At 32.7% G+C, this 23,027-nt stretch overlaps 1 pseudogene; it reads left to right on the top strand.

The window, feature by feature from the left end:
• Window positions 1-16,773: 16,773 nt before the first annotated feature.
• LOC120171815 lies at window positions 16,774-19,485 on the top strand (annotated as a pseudogene).
• The last annotated feature ends 3,542 nt before the right edge of the window (window positions 19,486-23,027 follow it).

Here is a 23,027-nt window from a genome sequence, read left to right as displayed (position 1 = left end):
TGTTTGATTTTTATAATAATAAATAGAGAAATATAAAAGGCCGGGGCAGAGGGGATTGTGTAGGAAAGACGACTAATATAAAGTTAATATACGATATTATCATATAAATTAAAAGATATTTAATAAATTTGATTTAGAGTTATTTATTATGTTGACAGATTAATAATATTTTAGATAGAAAATATAAAAAATTATTAAAAAATTTAGTAACCGGTAAACTTTTGTTATCGGTAAGTATCGATACATATATATAAGTGTCCATATATATTTCACTGTGAAAAACGTTAATTTAAGGTTATTTTTTTGTGAGTTTTAAGATATTAATTTAGTAATTATACACGTCTAATGGTTTATTTTTATGTTACGGTATATATTATTATTAAATTAAAAATAATAAACATAGATATTACATATTTATTATTATTTTTAGTTAAAATTGTTAAATTTAAATTTTAAATAATATTTTATAAAATATCAAAACAATCAAATAATTTTTTGTATAAATGAAATTATTAAATTAATATTGTAGGTGGAAAACATGAAACACTATTAAAAATTTTTGAAACATAAATTACATAACTTTCAATAAAGTATCGATACATTTTTATAAAAAGTATCTATACTTTCAAAATATCAGGTAAATTTTACCGATTTTATCATAATGAAACTGGTTTTGTCATATTTTTACATGTTATATTGTAAAGTATCGATCATTTTAAAAATGATCGATACTTTACAATATAACAGGTAAAAATATGATATAATAGGTAGCGCTTATATAATGTAATAGGTAGAGCTTATATAATGTAATAGGTAGCGCTTATATAATGTAATAGGTAGAGCTTATATAATGTAATAGGTAGCACTTATATATGTAATATGTAGCGCTTATATAATAAAATAGGTTAATTACTAGAAACATTATAAAGCACAATAACATATTAGGTAGCGCTTATATAATGTAATAGGTAGCGCTTATATAATAAAATAGCTTAATTATTTAAAACATTTTCAAGCACTTCAACATATCCAGTAAATTTTATCGGCTTTGTCATAATGAAATTGGTTTGTCATATTTTTACCTGTTATATTGTAAAATATCGATACTTTATAGGCGCTATTACTGCTTTTCTTTTAAATTCCAAAAGTGTCGATACTTATTTAAATGGAATCGACACTTTCAACATATCGGGTATGTAGTTTAATATAATAGGTAACACCAATTTTTTCTACCGATTACATTATTATACTTAATAATGTTTCCAGTAAATAACCGGTTATGTTATTATTGATAATATTTTTGGCGTTTACCTAATATATTGTAATAACATATTAAATAATTAACATATTTTATTATATAAGCACTACCTATTACGTTATATAAGCGCTACCTAATATGTTATTGTGCTTAATAATATTTTAGTAATTAACTATTTTATTATATAAGCGCTACATATTACATTATATAAGTTGTACGTAATATGTTATTGTACTTAATAATTTCCAATAATTAACATATTTTATTATATAAGCGCTACCTATTACATTATATAAGCGGTACTTAATAGGTTATTGTGCTTGATAATATTTCCAATTAAATGATATAACATAACTAATCTAAATTTTAACCGATCAAAATTTTAACCGATTACTTATTTAATAGATCAGATATTTTTTAACCGTTTTTTAAATATCCCATCGCAGAACTTCCATGAGGCATTGATAACTTGATGGAATTACCTTTTTATTTTCCGTTGACTAGGGATAAGAACGTACGGTCAAGATTTAATGGTACATTTTTTTTTGGGATAATTACCTTTGTTCATATTATGTTATGTATTTTAGTTTAGACTTTACATTGGTAAAGTCCATTTTTAATATACGGTTAAGAATATATATTATTGATTTTATTTTATTTTTTAATAAAATCGATAAAATTAATAAAAATATTATTATTTCTATTAATTTTGTTATTATTGGGCGTTTTATCAGTTTTTTTAATATATTCCGTAAAACGCTATTAGTTTTATTATTTTTTTACCGATTTTATTATTATTTGACACTTTACCATATTTATTAAAAAAATATTAATATTTTAAATAAAAATAATAATATATTAAATAATTTTTATCAATTTTATTAAAAAAATAACAAAATCAATAACATATTTATTTAGTTCGTATATTAAAGATGTAAGGTATAACTTCTAATTTACATTATAATATTAAATATTGCTCTTAAAAGTTGAAATACCAAAAAGTCAATGAGTTTGTTGTTTTATTATATTCCAGCGTGAAATCCACGCCAATATCGATATTTTTAAAAAATAAAATACTCCCTGTCACGTGCCTTTTCTTATTGGGCTACGCTTAGCGTTTGAGCCCATAATTAGGTCCATTATAGCCCCAGAGTGTATTACTTTCCATCTTGTTCCATCAACGTTAAATTAGGGATAAGGTTGAGATCTTTGAGGATATAGCTTGAAGCATCACATTTAGGGATAATAATGGGTCAAAGTTGGATCAAATTTTTAGTCTCTTCTAATTTAATTTAAAAATTCAAGTCTTTCATTCATACCCAATCTAATTTGGGTTTAGGAGGGTCCCAACCCACCCAAAATCTGACATGAATTTAGGCTAAAACTCGCATTTGAATCCATAACAAATATATATATATATATAATAAAATAAAGAAATAATTGAAAATATAAAAAGACGTGTTATTATAATTACCTTTTAAATTATAATATAATGGTGAAAATAAGTCAAATAATGTTGTATTTGATTTTTTTTACCTTAAACTTACACCTTAAACCTAATTTTTAAAAATAAAAATTGATCCGATCAAATAAAATTTTGATTAATTTTCATCTCTGATAATATTTTAGATAAATTTTGTGTAAATCTTTTAATTATTTTTTAAAATATATATTATATGTTTTGAAAACAATTTTTAAAAGCATATATAATATATAGTTTTAAAAATCATTTTTTATTATTAATTATTTATTATATTATTATTTTTTATTTTTTAAGGTCCAATAAGAGTCCGGGTCCAAAACAATCAAGGAGTCAAAACGGGCCTAACCCAGCCCAAAGGAAATTAGGGTTTTTACACTTAACAAAGGGTGTTGCATGGTTCACAACCGTTAAATCAAGGACAGATCAACGACCCATATCGAAGACAGTTAGGGTTTCAACCCTAGTACTCGCGCCGTACGTGAGTAGCAGCCGTTGGATCTGGTCAAAACGATCCAACGGTAGATCGAAAAACCCGAAAGAAACCCATAGGCGAACAACGGCCAACTGAGAAAATCGCCATGTAATGAAGCCCTGGCTAAATCGGGACTGCACCATCCCGTTTAGCCAGTCAATAACAACAAACCCGAGCAAATCGAGGACGAGGGGAACCATCCCCACTAAAGCTAGAAACAACCCCATCAGGGGGCTATATAAATACCACACCGGACACAACACAACACCAGGGCAAAAAAATGACAAGATCAAAACACAACAGAAAACATCGAAGCAACACAAACAGAAAATAACAGAAATACCAAGCATCAAACAACCAAGCAAATCACAAGGAAAAGCATTAAAAGGAAGCGGAAAACCATTAGTCGCCGTCGAATAAGAGTAAGACTCGAGGGGTTTTTTCTTATATCTACTTCGATAGAGGTGTTGTTTGGGCGTTTGGGTGTTTGGAGGTCGATTTTGGGTTCACGAGACTGAGGAGGTCATTTTGGGGGTTACTTGTTTTTTTCAATCATCGGAGACGGTGGCCGAAGCGGCGACGGAGCGGCGGTCGATGACCACAAGAGGTTGGACGACCACCTGGCCATAGAGCTTGGGTGAGAGAGTTTTTGAGAGGAATGGACTTTTTTTTTAGAAATGAGGTTAAAATGAGTTTTTTTTTTAGTTTAGGGTTATTTATAGTCGAGGGACCTATATGTAATTAGCTAATAGTTACACTATTTCCGCAGTCCCTCCAACTTTGAAGTGTAATTCATTTTGGTCACCTATTTTAATTTTGCCTCTGAATTTTAATTATTTCAATTTAATCCTTGTTTACATTTTTTATATTTTTCAATTTAGTCCCCTAACCTTTTTATTTTTCTCTTGCAGCTCATTTTTAGTATCAATTTGATCCATAATTTTAATTCATTTCAATTTGATCCTTTTTACTTATTTGTATTTTCTTTAAAATTTAACACTTTTCGTTTTATTTTTATTTTCCCATTTTTTTATTTTATTTTTTTTATTTTTTTATTTTCTCTTTTAGCATTTTTTATTTTTATTATTTTGTTTTTCCCTAGAAATTTATTGTTTTCTTCCTTTTTTAACATTTTTTTAAAAATTTAATATTTCATTATTTGATTTGTTTATTTATTTATTTCATTTTTTATTTAATATTTTATTTGATATATCTTTTATTTTACCGTCTAACATCTTTTTTTGACTTTTTCAATAGTAATTTCAATCGATCAAAGGTAAGCAATTCAAATTGAATTTTTAAATTTCGATTTAAATTTTAATTTTTGCAATTAAGACAACTGACAAATTAAATGGTACCGAAAAGACAATTCAAGGGTACTAATCATTCATTGATTGTAATCGACTCCTGAATCCGACATATTTCTGGTAAAACGCAGATCAAGTAAGATGGTGTCCGATCAACCTAAATATTTTTAAATGATCAATGGTGACTCTAACGTGTTCTATTTAAGTCGAAGCCCAATTTTGGGCCCACCCGAAAGACGATTGTGACAGCTTGGCGACTCTACTGGGGACATGTAAGTGAGTTAGGCCAGAATTAATTTTCGGGTTGTCTTTTTAAGCGAAAATAACAAGTTTAAATTTTAATTTATTTATTCAATTCTTATTGTTTATTTTTTCAAATAAATAGTTGTACTAACGTTTTTTTAATGACTTCATATGTTTAAAATTTTCATCTCTGGCTCTATACCCGAGCTCCAAACTGATGAGTGTTCAGAATCGTTAATATTTGCTCGTTATTTCTTCGATCTTGTGGATTTATTGCTCCTGATTTTGTATTGTTATGCTTATTTTCATGCAGTCCTTACTTTCCAGAATTAGTGGTAAAACGGACGTATTCTGTATTTTTTTATTATTTGGTCACGGCTGGAGACATGGGCATGACTCTGGGCACGACACGGTCTGACGTGGTAGTTTCTAAAAGGTCCAGTCAATGACAATTTCTAGAAGATCTACTCAGTGCTCCTTCTAGAAGATAGACGAGCAGAGTTGCATTAGGAGACTTGTTTAAAGTTTGAATTTAGGAAAAAAACAATTATCTTTAGGATTATTTTATTTGAATTTCTTTGTTTATCCTTAGGCTTTGAGAAGCTATAAATACCCTCTTGGGGTAAGCCTAAACTCACATATCATATTACAATTTTCTTATTCTTTTTAGTTTTTATTAAAGCTTTCTCTTTTATTTTACTTTTCAAGTTTTTTTATTTTTCTTTTTATTTTAAAGCTTTGTTTTTAAATATGCTAAGTATGACTTTTGTCATGCTTAGCTAATTTTCTCATAAGCCGAGAGCTGAAGCGATGACTCAATTCCAACGGGAGAATTAAAATAGGCCCTTAATATATTCGGAATATCTCTATCAATCTCTGCGCTTATTTTTTAAAATCAAAACAGTTTTCAAATCAAAAGATAGACTTTGGTCAAGTGGTTGTTGTGATTAAATGTGTGGGAGGAAGATTCGGCTTATAGAAAGTACATTCGAATTCCTGGGAACATACTTGGCAGATAGCATTGCCAAGAGGGAATTGAGATCGGAATTGACGGTTATAGAAGCAACAATCTAAGTCGGTCGCCACGAACTTAAACGGTAATTGATCTACGACAATTTGATGTTGATTAGATCAGTTTCTGAAGCCATAATCAAATATTTCCTTGGGTATTCGGTATACAAAATAGAGTCATGGAATTGCCCTTGTAGAGAAAGTAACCAACGTGAATCCCGAAGGGAAAATCTATTTCGATGATCTAAAGGAAATTGAGCCAAAGCAAAGCTTGAGGTTGTTTATACCATATCCATTTATAATCTTTATTCTCTTATTTTTATTTTAATTACCTTTTATTTAAACTCTTATTTACTTAATCGCTTTTTACCAAAAACCCCCATGTTTACTACATCACGTCTGACTTAAACAAATCAGACATAAATTTATAATTTTCTAAGTCCCTGTGGAATCGACCCTTACTTTTCTTTACTATGTATTTTCTTCATTTATCAATTGAGAAGAAGAAATTTATTTTGACATCAAAATGACAGTTGTCAAATTGACGCCGTTGCTGGGGACTTCGCCAAAGTTACTAATTTTTGTTTGCTTTTGATTTATGATCAGTACTAATCTGGGCGCATTAGTGGAGTACGACTCGAAAATTAAAGCCAGAGTTAGGAGACTTCACGCACAGACGCTTCGGAAAAGAATGAGACAACGATCAAATCTAGAATCAGAATTAAATTCAGGTGAATCCGTTAATACAGAACTAATTCCGATGGCCGATCCTACTATCAGAGAGTTATTCGCGACACCCACTGGACAAGAGCCTTTGTGCATTGATTTTCCCCAAGGTGAAACACCATGCCAGTTAAAAACTGGCCTTATTCATCTCCTCCCTACATTCCACAGATTGCCAAACGAGAATCCTCACAAATATCTCATGGAATTTCACATGGTATGCTTCAATATTAGACCACAAGGAGCAACCGAGGACCAAATTAAACTTAGAGCTTTTCCTTATTCCTTAGTCGATTCGGCTAAGGAATGATTATTTTATCTACCCCTTAACTCTATTACTACATGGGCTCAAATGACTCGTCTTTTTCTTGACAGGTTTTTCCTAGCAGCAAAAGTAAGTGAACTACGAAGGAGAATACTTGGAATCAAGCAGCTTGAAGGAGAGTCGCTTTACGATTACTGGAGCGGTTTAAAAAGTTATGTACTAGTTGCCCACAACATGGGTTAACGGAACAAACACTCCTTCAATACTTTTAAGAATGATTAACTTCCCTGGAAATGAATATGATCGATACTACTAGTGGTGGAGCGTTGGTGAACATGACTCCTACTAAAGCTAGGGATTTAATTTCCACAATGGCCGTAAATTCCCAACTGTTTTGTGCAAATAATGAACCTCCTCGAAGGGTTCATGAGATAAGTTCTTCTTCTTTGGAAAGTAAATTGATAAATTAACTGAAGTCATCAACTCTCTTGTTGTAGGAAAGACAGGACCAAATAGATTTTGTGGAATATGTACATTACCTTATCATCCAATAGGCGGTTGTCCACTGATCCAAGATGAAACATCAGCTCAAGTCAATGCAGTCGGTAACTTTCCAGGACCTCCCCAAAGAGCTTATAATCCTACGGAAATACTTACAATCCAGGATGGAGGGATCATCCGAACTTCAGTTATGCTCAGAACTCAAGACCGAATCAAGGTTATCAAGCAAGACCACCTCTACCACCAAAACAATCACAAAAGACATCATCAGATCAATTGTTGAGAGGTTAGCACTTTCCCAAGAAAAATTCCAGATTCGTACCGAAGCCCACTTCAAGAGATAGACAAGTAGATAAGCCAACTGGCTCAAACCGTAGGACGCTTGGAATCACAAGGTAAACTTCCATCTCAAACTGAGGTAAATCCAAGGGAGAATGACAACGCCATCATTCTTCGAGTGGTACAGTAATGGCGCCACCTATTCCAAAGATGAAGCAATCCAAAAAGGAAAGAAGACTGTTAATTTAGTATCCTAGAAGAAGAGTGACAAAGAACAAATGGATCCAACACCATCTCTCTATGACTTGCCGCTACCTTTTCCATCAAGGTTAGTAAAAAGGGATAAAATAATGAGGAAAAGGAAATACTAGACGAATTTTGAAAGGTGGAAATCAATATACCTCTCATTGAGGTTATCCGAAAGGTTCCAAGATATGCCCAATTTTTGAAGGACCTTTGCACAACAAAGAGAAAACTTACTAGGATCGAGAAGGTAAATTTGGGAGAGCATGTCTCAGCTATTTTCCAATGAAAGTTGCCACCAAAACTGAAAGACCAAGGTATGTTCGTAATACCCTATAAAATTGGTAAAGTTAGGATAAAGCGAGCCATGTGTGATCTTGGAGCCTCTATTAATGTAACGCCTCTCTCTGTTTACAATGTGATTACTAATGAGCCTTTGAAGGATACAAAAATATCAATTCAGCTTGTCGACAGATCTGTCATTTACCCGTAAGGACTCTTGGAAAATGTGTTGGTGGAGGTAAACGACTTAATATTTCCCACCGATTTTTATGTAATTGATATGGAGAATGATCACACCAGTACTTCTTCCGATATTTTATTGGGGCGTCCCTTCCTAAGTACTGCGCACACAAAGATTGACGTAAAAAGTGGGACTTTAACCATGGAGTTTAATGGTGAGATCGTTAAATTTGATGTGTTTAAGACAATGAAACACCCAGACAAAGTGGCGATCATAAATTATGTTGATATTATTGATCCTTTGGAAAATGAGTTTATAGAAACTAAAGTATCTTTTGATCTATGCAGGGAGTTAGAAGACCAAAATGAGGAAATCAGGGAGTTGGAAAATTTATTTTCTGTTCATTCTGATTTACATTTGATTCTTTCTAAGTCTAAAGGTCTCCATTCTGTTTTACAGGCACCTGAGATAGGACTGAAACAAATGCCGAAAAACATAAAGAGTGCCTTTTAATGAGAAAATGCTACTCCACTGGTTATTTCGGATACTCTTTCAAAGCTAAAAAGGTTCAAAGAATAACCTATGAGAATGTCAAATTCTACAAGGAGAAAATAAAAGAATTATACGATCGTAGAATTTCTATAAGGAAATTCTTAGTTGGGAAAAGTGTATGAAGTGGATGAAGTATTTCTCTAAGAACCTGTAGTCTGAATCAGGTCGTCGAGCTAACGACGTTAAACAAAAGTGCTTCATGGGAGGTAATCCATTGTTTTTAATTTCGTTACATTTTTATTTTTTATTTCAATTAAGCATGCTTCATTTAATTTTTATTATTATTTTGCAGGAACCAAATGTTTTTCAAACTTAAACAACGAAGATTTGTGAAATTATCATCCGAACAGTGCCAAATTTGGACACCAGGAGCAGTGTAAAGTCGTGCAAAACATGTAGTACCTATATTGCTAAATCAATATCGATACCATGGAAACAAATCAAAAAATGGTACGTTGATTTTTATGGCGCACGTTAGCAAAACCCAAATTGTTTTCTCCCTCATTTTTTTGTTCTGCCACCTACCCCACTCCCCAATCCTCTCTTCTCTTTCATTTCCCTTTAACCGTAGACCCCACCATCCCTATCTCTATCACCTTTTCAGATTTTAAACTCCCTTTTATTTTCCCCAAAAATAAAATCAATTTGACTCCAACTCTAAAACAACCCCTACGTACGGCAAAAAAAAAAGTTTAACCCAACTCCCTTTCATCTTCTCCAACCGATTGCCTCTCCCCAACAATATGCTTCCATCGTTTTTTTCCTCTCCTCACCATCATTGGCCTTACCGAACCACTATGCCCTCCCTAGCGTGCTCACTCTACGATGGTATACACAAGGAACCAATCGGATAACGTCGATCGCCTCGCTTCACCCCGGGTCGAGCACTGCTCGTCGTACTTCTCCGCCACGATCCCTTTCTCCATCATTCCAGTCAATGCCAACCATGGCCACTTCATCATCTCGTCCATAACAATTGATATTCCCGACGTGTTCCATGACTTCAGCGGTATCGAACAATACTCAGAGGTAAATTCTGATCTTATTTCCATTCAACTATTAATAGTCTTCTTCATTTCTTCCTTGAATGTGAAACTTGACAAAGAACGGTAAATGGAATTTTGAAAAATTTGATTATATCATACTTGAGGACAAACATGAGATAAGTGAGGGGGAATTTGACGAGTGTTCAGAATCGTTAATATTTGCTCGTTATTTCTTCGATCTTGTGGATTTATTGCTCCTGATTTGGTTGTGTTATGCTTATTTTCGTGCAGGTCCTTACTTTCCAGAATTAGTGGTAAAATAGGCGTATTCTGCATTTTTTTATTATTTGGTCACAGCTGGAGAGATGGGCACGACTCTGGGCACAACACGATCTGACGTGGTAGTTTCTAGAAGGTCCAGTCAACGACAATTTCTAGAAGATCTACTCAGCGCTCCTTCTAGAAGATAGACAAGTAGAGTTGCATTAGGAGACTTGTTTAAAGTTTGAATTTAGGAAAAAACAATTATCTTTAGGATTATTTTATTTTAATTTCTTTGTTTATCCTTAGGCTTTAAGAGGCTATAAATACCCTCTTGGGGTAAGCCTAAACTCACATATCAGATTACAATTCCCTTATTCTTTCCAGTTTTATTAAAGCTTTCTCTTTTATTTTACTTTTCAAGTTTTTTGATTTTTCTTTTTATTTTAAAGATTTGTTTTTAAATATGCTAAGTATGACTTTTATCATGCTTAGCTAATTTTCTTATAAGTCGAGAGCTGAAGCGATGACTCAATTCCAACGGGAGAATTGAAACAGTCACTTAATATCTTCGGAATATCTCTCTCAATCTCTGCGCTTATTTTTCAAAATCAAAATAATTTTCAAAATCAAAAGATAGACTTTGTTCAAGAGGTCGTTGCGATTAAATGTGTGGGAGGAAGATTCGGCTTATAGAAAGCACATTCAACTTCCTGGGAACACACTTGGCGAGATAGCTTCGCCAAGAGGAAATTGAGATCGAAATTGACGGTTATAGAAGCAACAATCCGAGTCGATCGCCATGAACTTAAATGGTAATTGCTCTACGACAATTGATATTGATTAGATTAGTTTCCGAATCCGGAATCAAAGATTGCCTTGGGTATTCAGTATACAAAATAGAGTCACGGGTAGACAAAGTAACTGATGTGAATCCCGAAGGGAAAATCTAATTCGATGATCTAAAGGATATTGAGTCAAAGCGAACCTTGAGGCTGTTTTTACCATATCCATTTACAATCTTTATTTTCTTATTTTTATTTTAATTACCTTTTATTTAAACTCTTATTTACTTAATCGCTTTTTACAAAAACCCCCTGTTTACTACATCACGCCTAACTTAAACAAATCAGACAGAAATTTATAAGTTTCTAAATCCATGTGGAATCGACCTTTACTTCTCTTTACTACTTATTTTCTTCATTTATCAATTGAGAAGAAGGAATTTATTTTGATATCAAAATGACAGTTGTCACAAACCCTTTTAAGTGGAGGTAAAAACAACGCCTTCGTGGGAATTTATTCTTCGTATGAGCCTAGCAAGTAACCTTCGAGATTCATATTCCTTATGTCTTAGGAGTAAGTTGGTTGGTTGTACGTTTCTGATGCAGTTCCTAATCTCACCCCAAATACCCAAGGGTATTATAGGTAGGCTAGATGGGTGTGCATCCTGAGATGCATAACCCTCCAACCACACCATGATGCCTACCTCAGCTTTGCATGTTAGTGTTCTTGTATGTTCATACCTCTGCCTGCTATCATGCTCATGTAGTGAATGCATGTAGAAAAATATAGTTATTAGTGTGACAGTGAGCTTATGAGCTCAATGCTTGGAATGTGTTTCCGTTCGCACGTTCTTGGAAGATTTCTCGAGGAGCTTATCACCAGTCAGTGTTGTAGAGTGCTGAGCCACCAAAGTACGTCTTGAGTCTTGTAGATGGCATTATTATTCATAGACCCTTTTTGTACCAAGTCATATCTCTATTTTAAAGTATTTTACTATAACTTTTTGGGAGATATTATGGGAGCTCTCAACTTTTAAAACTTAATTATTTGTGATTTTATATGTGATTTCATGGATGATATTTTTAAATGAATGATTTAAGGTATTTTTAAAAGAGCAATTTCGGGTTAGCCACTTCGTTGGTCCCATATAAGACTCTAGTTTGTCGATCTTTGGGTTGGATCGGAATAGGGTGTTTATATTTTGGAGAATTTATTTGTTGAAATAGTGTGTTTGTGACAATATTGATTGGAGGATGGAAGATAAAACATATTCCTTAGGTTGAATGTAGAGGGAACGTCAATCCTAGCCTAATAACAAACCAAAAGACATCGAATAGTCCATACATCGTCCCAAAGACACCAAATAATCCACATGTCTTCCTATCGATACTGTAACAAACATCTTATTTAGTAAACAATTTTTTTAACTTTCTAAATAAGCCAATCTTTTTTCACCACATTTTCTAAAGATTTTTCTCGGAGATTACTTAAAGATAATAAGCTACATAATTTTGTTAGGCATGAGTGCTATTTTGGTCCTTATCTTTTACAGAACAATTAATTAAAATATATCAATTAAGTAATTTAATTAACAAAAATTGTCGACGAATGTTCGTACAAGTGGTTGAGATTTAAGAATTTGAGCTTGTAAGCCCAAGTTCAAATCCTACCGCCGTTACTCTTAATGGACAATCTATAAATTTCTATGTAAATCTCAATTGGGTCTTAAGTATACTCTAACCCTGGACTGGAATCACTCATAACCTAAACTTTTACAAAATCTAAAAAAACAATTAACAAAAATATATTGATGTGATAAGTTTAATTGGATTTTCAGAGCGCTCGGGAACTTATTTAATATGTAGGAAAAATATAAATAAATAAATGATTAAAATTTAAAATATTAAAATAATTTAAAAAATAAAAAAAATATATTTAAAATTAATATTCAAAAAATTAAATATTAAAAACACTTAAAATAAATAAACTATTAAAATTTTCAAAAAAATTAAATTCAGACAATATTAATTATAAAATAATAAATAATAAATTATTTTAATATCAAATTAAAATATTTATTAAAAAATTGAACACTTCCACAGAAAATCTTAAATAATTTCTCAACATCCTGAGTTTACTCCTATTCATTGTAGATATTTTTCGAGAAATTAATCTTACTTCAGAGTAACAATCATTTTTGAAGTTCTTTTTTTATAATTGAAAAAAATGACTGGACAAAAATTGCAAAAAATAATATTCATGAATTTTATTTTAGATCTGGAATTTTAATTTTTCGATATAATCGTTGAAATAAGATGACATTCATTTAAATCTTTTAATAATAAAATCTAAATTTTTATTAATATATTCGCATAAAATAATAACAAAACCTATAATAAACTAAGTAATTATAGAGAAAATCAAAATGGTGCCACCTCCCTTTATAGATCACTTTTTTAAAAAATTAAATTTAATATCTAAAATAATATTCACGAGTAGGGTTAAATGAGCCGAGTCGAGCTTGAGTATTGTTAAGCTCGACTTGACTCGAAAACTTTAAAATGAAACTCGACTTAACTCGAAAACCCACGAGCCTAAAATTTTCAAGCTCAATTCGAACTCGAGATCATGAACTGAAGCTCGTAAAAGCTTGAAATGAAAAAAATCTTGAACATTATTCGATTAAAGTCTCAAACTCAAACTCGAAGGTTAACCTTAAATACATGAAAACCTTATACTGCATTTTAAAAAAATCAACACATAAATGTTAATATTATTAATAATTTTTTTTTTAAAAAATAAATCTTAATATATTATATTTTCGAGCTGCTCACGAGTTTTTCGAGTTGAGTATTAAGTAGCTCATTTCGGCTCGTTAAGAACTTGAGTCAAACTCAATCTCGAGTCAAGCTAAAGCTCGAGTCGAATATTTATCGAATTTTAACCGAATCAATCTCCAGTAACTCGCGATCTGTCTTGCTTCATTTACGGCCTTATTCATGAGCAATAATCTAGCGCAGAGAAAGCTTCATCAAATTTAAATTGCAAGAGTAAATCCTATAGATCATTATTGTTTTAATATAAAACTAAATTCACTAAAATTATGTTTAAGAAAAGATAATAGATTCAAAATATTATGAAACTGTAAAAGATTTTGTCCAATGAAAAAAAATTATTTTTTCAATTGTAGTGTCGTGGATATAACTGACAACATTCAACTCAAACGTTTTATATACGGTATATTAAAAAAATAAGCTAAAATATTATAAAGTCAAATTTATTATAAATATTCTTAATTATTTAACAATTAATATTTAGTCTTCTTTATTGTAGTTATTGCTCTCTAAATTCAGAACATTAAGAAATAATAATAATTTTTTTAACTAAACTAGAGTAATTTAATTCTTGCATTATATATATATATATATATATATATATATATATATATTGAAATTAAATGGATTTTAAATTGTTAGTTCTTTAACGTTAGTTTTTAATTTCAATCAAAACTCTAACCCCCACTTCATATATTCCTCATATTTTATAAGTATAACGTTAAAAATATTTTTAGTGTTTGATTGGATAGTTATTTTTATTTTTTTTAAAATGTTTTGACTCATAATATTTTATTTTAGGGTAAAAAATCATACATTTAGTTAAATAATCACTTTAGTCCTTAATTTTCTTTTGGAATATTTTAATCCCAACATTTCATTTTAGGATAAAAATGTTCTTATTTAAAAAGTTAATCGTTAGTTGAATAATGATTTCCGTACAGAGAAAGAAATTTTTTGTCCCAAAATAAAATGTCGTAGGGTCAAAATGTTATAAAAAGAGAAATAAATTGACTATTTAATCAAATGCTTGAAATATTTTTTGTCATTATGTATATTTTATATCCGTGGATCATCTTCCCCAACCTCTAATGACCCCATTCTTACAATATAGATGCAAGGACGTTTCCAACAAAATAATATACTGGGGTTACATAAAAAAACATCGATCACACTTATGATGATAAATACAATAAAACTACAACCACCAAAGCAATGATTTCATACATTTGAATCGATGCTTTAAAGTTTAGTATTTTAGAATCTTCAATCTCTATCCAAAGAACTCATGTTTGCTATTGTCACAAACTCACAAATGTAAGCAGAATCCCAGACTTGTGGTCACTGTTTAATCCTTCCCGTGCCTCGTAAATTCATCCGAAATGTGTGATCTTAAACAACTCGCACGTAATTTTTATGCTTTTAATTATAGTTAGTTACTAATACAACTGGTATATTTTCTTGTTCTTAGCTAGCTTCCGACTTAATTTAACTAAAACAAAGTGTATTCAGGAATTTCGCTCGTTTTCCAGGTATAAAATGGAGCCAGAGCATGCTGGGATCAACCACTTAGTGAGGAAAAAGAAGAAGAAGAAGAAGAAGAAGAAAAGAAGAAGAAGAAGAGAAAAGAAGAAGAAGAAGAAGAAGAAGAAAAGAAGAAGAAGAAGAAGAAGAAGAAGAAGAAGAAGAAAAGAAGAAGAAGAAGAAGAAAAAAAGAAGACGAAGAAGAAGAAGAAGAGAAGAAGAAGAAGAAGAAGAAAAGAAGAAAAGAGGAAAGAAGAAGAAGAAGAAAAAGAGAAGAAGAAAAGAGAAGAAAGAAGAGGAAGAAGAAGAGGAAGAAGAAGAGGAAGAAGAAGAAGAGGAAAGAAGAGAGAGAAGAAGAGAGGAGGAAGAAGAAGAGGAAGAAGAAGGAAGAAGAAGAGAGAGAAGAAGAAGAGCGAAGAAGAAGAAGAAGAGAAGAGAAAGAAGAGGAAGAGAAGAAGAGGAGAAGAAGAAGAGGAAGAAGAAGAGAGAAGAAGGGAAGAAGAGAAGAGGAAGAAGAAGAAGAGGAAGAGGAAGAAGAAGAGGAAGAGAGAAGAAGAAAGAAGAAGAAGAAGAGAAGAATAGAAGAAGAAGAAGAAGAAGAAAGAGAAAAGAAGAAGACGAAAAGAAGAAGAAGAAAAAAGAAGAGGAAGAAGAAGAAGAAGACAAGAGGAAGAAGAACAATAAGAAGAAAGAAGAAGACGAAGAAGAAAGAAGAAAAGAAGAGAAGAAGAGGAAGAAAAAAGGAAGAAGAAGAATAAGAAGAATAAGAGAAGAAGAAAAGAAGAAGAAAAGAAGAAGAAGAGAAAGAAGAAGAAGAAAGAAGAAGAAGAAGAAGAAGAAGAAAGAAGAGAAGAAGAAGAAGAAAAAAACGAGAAGAAGAAGAAGAAAAGAAGAAGAAGAAAAGAAGAAGAAAAGAAAGAAAGAAAGAGAAGAAGAAGAAGAGGAGAGAGAAAAAGAAGAAAGAAGAGGAAGAAGAAGAAGAGGAAGAAGAGGAAGAAGAGAAGAAGAGAAGGAAGAAGAGGAAGAAGAAGAAGAAGAAGAAGAGAAGAAGAAGAAAAGAAGAAGAGAAGAAGAAGAGAAGAAGAGGAAGAAGAAGAAGAAGAAGAAGAGAGAAAGAAGAGAAGCGGAAAGCCTCAGGTTATGTTTTTAGCTTTAGCTCTCTTTCTTTTTTTGTACATTTCTTCCTTTCATTGCATGCGTCACGCTATTTTTTAGCTAAGTTCAAGCATGATTTCATTTTATTAACCTTTTATTTTAATTCCAACATTTAGAACCAAGCGACCTCACTAGTAAGATATTAGTTGTTGAGGTCCGAGTTTGAGCACCAAATCCATTCGAGCAACCGATGTATTTTAGAATTTTTCATATTTTTGCGCAGCGGTTCCCGGGAATAGTTAGGGATGGCAACGGGCCGGGTTCGGGCCGGGTATTGGTCCCCCGTCCCCGTCCCCGTTTAAAAAAACCGGTACCCGTCCCCGTTTAAAAAACGCGTTTTTTAGGCTCTGCTTTCATTTTCTGGAACAGTATTTTGCTTTGGATTCTCTCTCTTTCTTTCTATTTTTTTGGGTCTTCGTTGTTAAAAATGGAAGCATCAGAGAATTGCTCGGTGAAAGTCGTTCACATTAGGCTGTTAATCGGCGACGAACGCTCTCAGGGTTGTAGAGAATTCGTTACTGTTACTACCGGAAAGCCTCAGGTATTATGTTTTTAGCTTTAGCTCTCTTTCTTTCTTTTTTTTGTACATTTCTTCCTTTCATTGCATGCGTCACGCTATTTTTTAGCTAAGTTCAAGCATGATTTCATTTTATTAACCTTTTATTTTAATTCCAACATTTAGAACCAAGCGACCTCACTAGTTAAGATATTAGTTGTTGAGGTCCGAGTTTGAGCACCAAATCCATTCGAGCAACCATGTATTTTAGAATTTTTCATATTTTTGCGCAGCGGTTCCACGGGAATAGTTAAAAGCGTTAAAGGAACTTTTATTTCTTTTATTTTTCTTAACGTTCTTGGGATTGGTGTGGTTATTTTTGGCTTTGGGTGCAGGTGAAAATTGGGACACGTTCCTTAACATTTGATCATGTTTATGGAAATGGTGGCTCTCCTTCATCTTCCATGTGTGATGAATACATTGCTCCACTCGTTGATGGTTTATTCCAAGGATACAACGCTACCGTACTTGCATACGGTCAGGTAATATGAATTGATATACCGGAGTTGTTCCCAGTTAAACCCGTTTTTAATTTTATTTTTTGATGTTTTGGTAATTCTATTCATGGTTGACTTGCGTACTTGTTGCAGACAGGATCTGGGAAGACATATACCATGGGAACAGCTACCGAAGATGATTGCCAGAAAGGATTGATTCCTCAAGTTATGAATGCCTTGTTCGAAAAAAATCGAAACATTGAAGCATCAAGCAGAGTTCCAGCTACATGTTTCCTTCATAGAGGTACATATTACTTGTTACCTGCTGCCTTGTTGAAAAATTGAAATGGAATTTCTCTGTAGTCGCCCTTGAATACGTTTCATGAACTGGAAGTATAGGTAGGCTATTTGTTTCTTTTCGATGGATACCATGCCATATTGGAGCCTACTTGTTTTTTATTTTTATTTTATTTTTGAATATATAGTATGTCCTTTCTGAGGAGTAACCTAATTTGACCGTTTGAATATGAAGATCCTGAAGGAAGAGGTGAGGGATTTACTGGATTCTGAACCAGTAGGTAAACTTGTTACACCAAAAGGAAATGCTGCAAAAGTTGCTTTTCCAGGAAAATCATCTATACAAATCCGTGAATCATCAAATGGAGTTATAACATTAGCTGGATCAACTGAAGTTGCAATCAGTACACTGCAAGAAATGGCTACTTGCCTGGAGCAAGGATCAATAAGCCGGGCAACTGGGAGCACAAATATGAATAACCAGTCCAGGTGAAATTAAAACAATTTTGAGGAGTTGGATTGTTTCATTCTGAAGTTTATCAGTTAATATTCATAATTTAATGTTATGTGCTTCCATTGTTATGGTTTTAATAGTCGATCCCATGCCATCTTCACCATCACAATAGAACAAGTGCTGAGAATCAAATCAGTTTCTTCTATTAATAACGCTCCGGATGAAGCTATGACTGAAGAGTATTTATGTGCGAAACTCCATTTGGTACCTGTGCACATTTGGGCTATAGAATGAATATAGATGCTTCTTTTTACTAACCCCAAATCCCCAATGACCTTAACATGTGCATGCATGTACGAACAAATGCCAGTTGCGGGAGAAAGATTTGGAGATTAAGGACATCAAACAGCAATTGAAAAATCTCACAGCTCTATCATGGCAAAGTGAGGCACAGAAAAAAGAGTTTCTGAAGGAGCAAAATATGAGGGAGCATGCTGTTGCTATTTCCCTGGCTACATCAGCTACGGTGAGATTATCATCTTGTTGTCTATTTATATGTGCTTGTATATGTTTAATGTGTAAATACCACTCATTCAAACTCATCTCAAATCACAGTACATCGTTTAACTGATGTATGGACTGAATATTTAATTTTAAGTCAAAAGAACCTAGTAATGTATCAAGAATTCCATAGGTGATGAAGATTTCTAAATGAGCTTCGTGGTTTCATGTCTCTATACATTGGTAATGTGTGAATTATGAACATTGGATGATCCTATGAAACTTGACAAAGGAAAAAGTAACAGTCTTCACATAACTCACAATTCTCACCAATAACATTAGAAATAATTCAAATGGATGATCCTAGGGAACTTAATGAAGGAAAAAGCAGTCATCTCTTGACCAACTTAAAATACTCTTTAATAAAACTGTAAATGGAATTCAACAGGGGATTTCTCGCAGTTCATTGGAACACTGCAGATGATTCGACTGGTCCCCTTTCACCAAAGTCACTCCCAGCTCCCAAGCAACTAAATTTACACCTGGGGTTGTTAATGGATCTATTAGAGACTCAGCAGCATTTCTAGAGAAGACGCGAAAGGTAATTTATCTGCACCTTGTGGTCTTTTAGATCATTGTCTTTCTGCTTGACCAGGAAGTAAAGATATTGTGTGTTCAGATGGTACCAGTTGGACATTTGTCAATGAAGAAATTAAAAACCATGGGAAAGAATGGAAAACTCTGGTGGTGGAAGAGAAGTCATAACCAGTGGCTACTTCAATTCAGATGGAAGTGGCAGAAGCATGGAAACTTTCAGAATGGATCAAACACAGTGATGAAATATTATCGAGAACAAGGCCCCGTGCACAGGGTCTGATTGAACTGATATGGTAAGCTTATTTCACCGTCTATACATCCATGATTGGTCGGCACGGCGTATGGGGAAAATAAATGCAGGTAATTCCAACCCCAGTTTGTTAATTGTGTTTTGACAGGGTAAGAACATTAAAAGTTCTCTTATCCATGGTCTTGTATCATACTTTTTCTTCAATTAATGCAGGCAGTTGTAAATATCGAAGAAAAGGTTGGTGCTTCCATTGTAGCCTTACCGGAGATGTCTGAACACAGTTCGTGCCACTGTCTGTCAGTGGCTAGATTTTGAATCTCAAAATTTTGAGTGTAGGATTAAATGATCAGATTTTGAATTATGTTGGCAGGTTGGTAGGCCTCGAAACACAATAGTACCGGAAGTGGCTGATAGTTGACGAAGTTCATGAAATGTTTTTCGTACTTGTAGCTTTCTGTTATATTTTTTATTCATGAAAATGAAAGTTCTTGCCAAACTTGTGTATGATCGACTTTTCAAATTGATATCTGTGTGTATGTCTATAAATATATAGGTCAGTTTTTTTAAAAAAAATCTTGGCAAAACTTGTTCCAAAGATGCAATACGCGAGAATTTTTATTATAAGGTGGTTCGAAAATTTGCTAATCAATGTAAGTAGATGATATCAGATGGTCATAGACAACGGAGTTAATAAATTTCTCAGACAAGCTTGAAGTCATGGAAACCAAACACGATAAATCCCCAAGGATTAAATCATGAATATCCAAAAGATGCACAATCCTCCATCATCTCACCCTCCTTAAATCTCCTCTATCATCTTTAAGACTTGCCACACTGACGGCCGTTGCTCCGGCAATGTCAAGCTACAAACACAAGCAACTTCAGTTAGCATTCCGAGCCGGCAATCATCTTATGGTGTTGTTCTAACTCATTCCAGCATGTCTCGAGGCACGAGCACCAGATGTTGCGATGGAAGCTCGCCCGTCAAAAGTTCCATTAGGAAGACACCAAATGCATAAACATCAAATTTTAGAGTTAGTGCACGGCCCGACTTCCGAATCTCAGGAGCTTAATAGGCTCAGGAATCAGTATCTCCAGTCGAACAAGAGTTAGAAAGGACCTCAAGGCTTCAAAATGGGTACCAAGGAGGATTTCAAGTTGCCATAGATAAGCCTTGATACTTGGTGGATGTAGACAAGGCTCTTTGCAACATCTTCTGCTATCTTTGAACATGATGTCCAATTAAGAGGCTTTGGCCTTGTTGATCCCCATGGTACCCCTCCCTAATAACTCGGTTGAAGAACTCTCATTAACTGCTCCAAACCGTATTCTTCCACCTCCCCACTCTTTTTTGTCTCCCTAATTTCGTTTATCACGAGTTCTCTCTCCGAAACTTGTTCAACTTGGATTTTTTTTCCTTGGTTCGAGTTCGTTGCTTCTGATGAAGCTGTTGTTGGCTTTGTTTCTTTGGAGTCCAACTTCTTACCGCTTTGTTTCCTAACGAACGGCTAAAGCTAACAACCCCAACCCCATCAACCACAAAGCAATAGTATGTCATTTGACAGTCATCTCTTAAAATATTTTTGGTAAAATTTTGTGACCTCATATTTTTTTTACCTAAACCGTTAACTTTGTTAAAAAAATAAATAAATTACGTATATAACTACTCAACTATTTTTACTGTTCTATTTTAGTCACCAAATTATTTTTTTTCTCAAAATCATCACTAAACTTGAAATTGTCTTGAAATTTTGTTTCGTTTTAGTCACCCAAATCGATTCAATTTATTTTTAGAATTTATAACAAATAAGTAATCATTTATGTCACATATTTTTAATTGAAGCATAAATTTAGTCTATAACAATAAATAATATTATAACATAGATAATAAACAACGTACTAAAATTCTTCTATTCCAAAACTTATTTGTTTAATTAATTTTGTTGTAACAAGCTTTGAACAAACTTACCAAAACAATCATTTGCTCCTTCCTTATTCACTTGAATTAGTTATTCAATTTATGGGGCAACTATCTTTTGATTACATTCTGAATGATTGTGATTTTCATCCATCTAATTAGTATTCTTACTGCAGTGCAAAGCACTATGAAATGGCAATACTAATGCCAAATTTGAAGCATGCTATAACTACCACTACTGCAATTATTGCTTATCGAGATTCAATATTGAAAGCATTGCCTGCTGATGACAACTTCACTCCACTAATGACACTATATTTAACAGATAAAACCAGTCCCAATAAGATCAAGCTTTCATAGGAGATCACAACAAAGTGATAAATGTTGCTCGAAGTTGAAGAATCAAGCCTAGAGATTTAAACTCATTCAAAAAAGTGAGATTAAATGGAATTAGGGTTCTTGTCACAAACTAGAGTTTCTTGAATTGGAAAGTTGCTGGAAATTAAGCAAGAAGATGATGGTTAAGAAGATAATTTAATAACGATGATGAATGTAAAAATAATTATGAAAAGATAAATAAAGATATCAAAGAACTCGAATTGAAAATTCCCATGGTATGTATAAGCTTAGCGTGAAGATGGCTATGGTGATGTAGTTGTTGCGGGATGATGATGGTGATGATAAATATGATGAATAAATGTCCTACAAACCCTCCTAGTTGCAATTGACTAGACAATCTCGATAATTGGCTCTAATCAACCCTCCTAATCGCAATGAAGAGGCAAACAAGAGTGTGAAGATCTCCCTCACGAATAACTTGAAGAACTTTATGATAAAGATTGCTTTGAATGTACAAGGTAATCAACACTTGAAAAAACGTACTTATATTGTATCTTTAATCAAAGAAATTTTATTTACAAAAGTGAATAGAGCATGCTTTATATAGGAAAGGAGTTCCAAAAGACTAAGGAATAAAATAATAATAAACTAAACATAGTTTGATTCTAATTCCTAATAAAATAATAAATATAATACTAAAAGATAGTGCATCATACTATATTAATTTATATTACAAATAATCAATAAAAATATTAAAAAGTCATAATATTTACAAAATCTCGTATTAATCATGTATACAAATTTATGCATGTGTTATCTTCACTAAAATAAACATATATTGACTAAAATAAACATATCTTGAGTTCCCAACATTGGATTGATACGATTCAATTACCGTTGAAAAACTAAGAGATGATCGATCGTATCTCTAGAAGACATGTCGGCCAAATAACACCTAATCCCATTCAAAAAGCCATTACATATTTGTTTCTGTTCTGGTATTCTTTTCCAAGGCTTGAACGTGTGAATCAATTGGAAGACTTAACCCATATTCCTTTGATGTGAGGCTTGTGGTGCATGTAACATCTTGCCTTTCTTCAAAAGGATTTGACCTCGAATATGAAACATCAAAGGAAGAAATGTTAGAACCTTTTAAGAATTTACTCACATTATAATTACCGAATAGATATACTTTGAATCTTTGAGATTTTGTTCTTTTTAATAAGTTTGAGTAGAAACATTAGTCCAATGAAGAATGTATTCTCATCATCTTGGATTATGGAGCATGTATCATTCCCATTCTCCTCAAAATGATTTTTCCTTGAATTTGAA

This window comes from Hibiscus syriacus, unplaced genomic scaffold (genome assembly GCF_006381635.1).
Source record: "Hibiscus syriacus cultivar Baekdansim isolate YM2019G1 unplaced genomic scaffold, ASM638163v2 tig00111837_pilon, whole genome shotgun sequence".
Taxonomy (NCBI): domain Eukaryota; kingdom Viridiplantae; phylum Streptophyta; class Magnoliopsida; order Malvales; family Malvaceae; genus Hibiscus; species Hibiscus syriacus.
The sequence above is the reverse complement of the archived record's forward strand: the minus strand, read 5'-3'. Positions and strand labels throughout refer to the sequence as shown.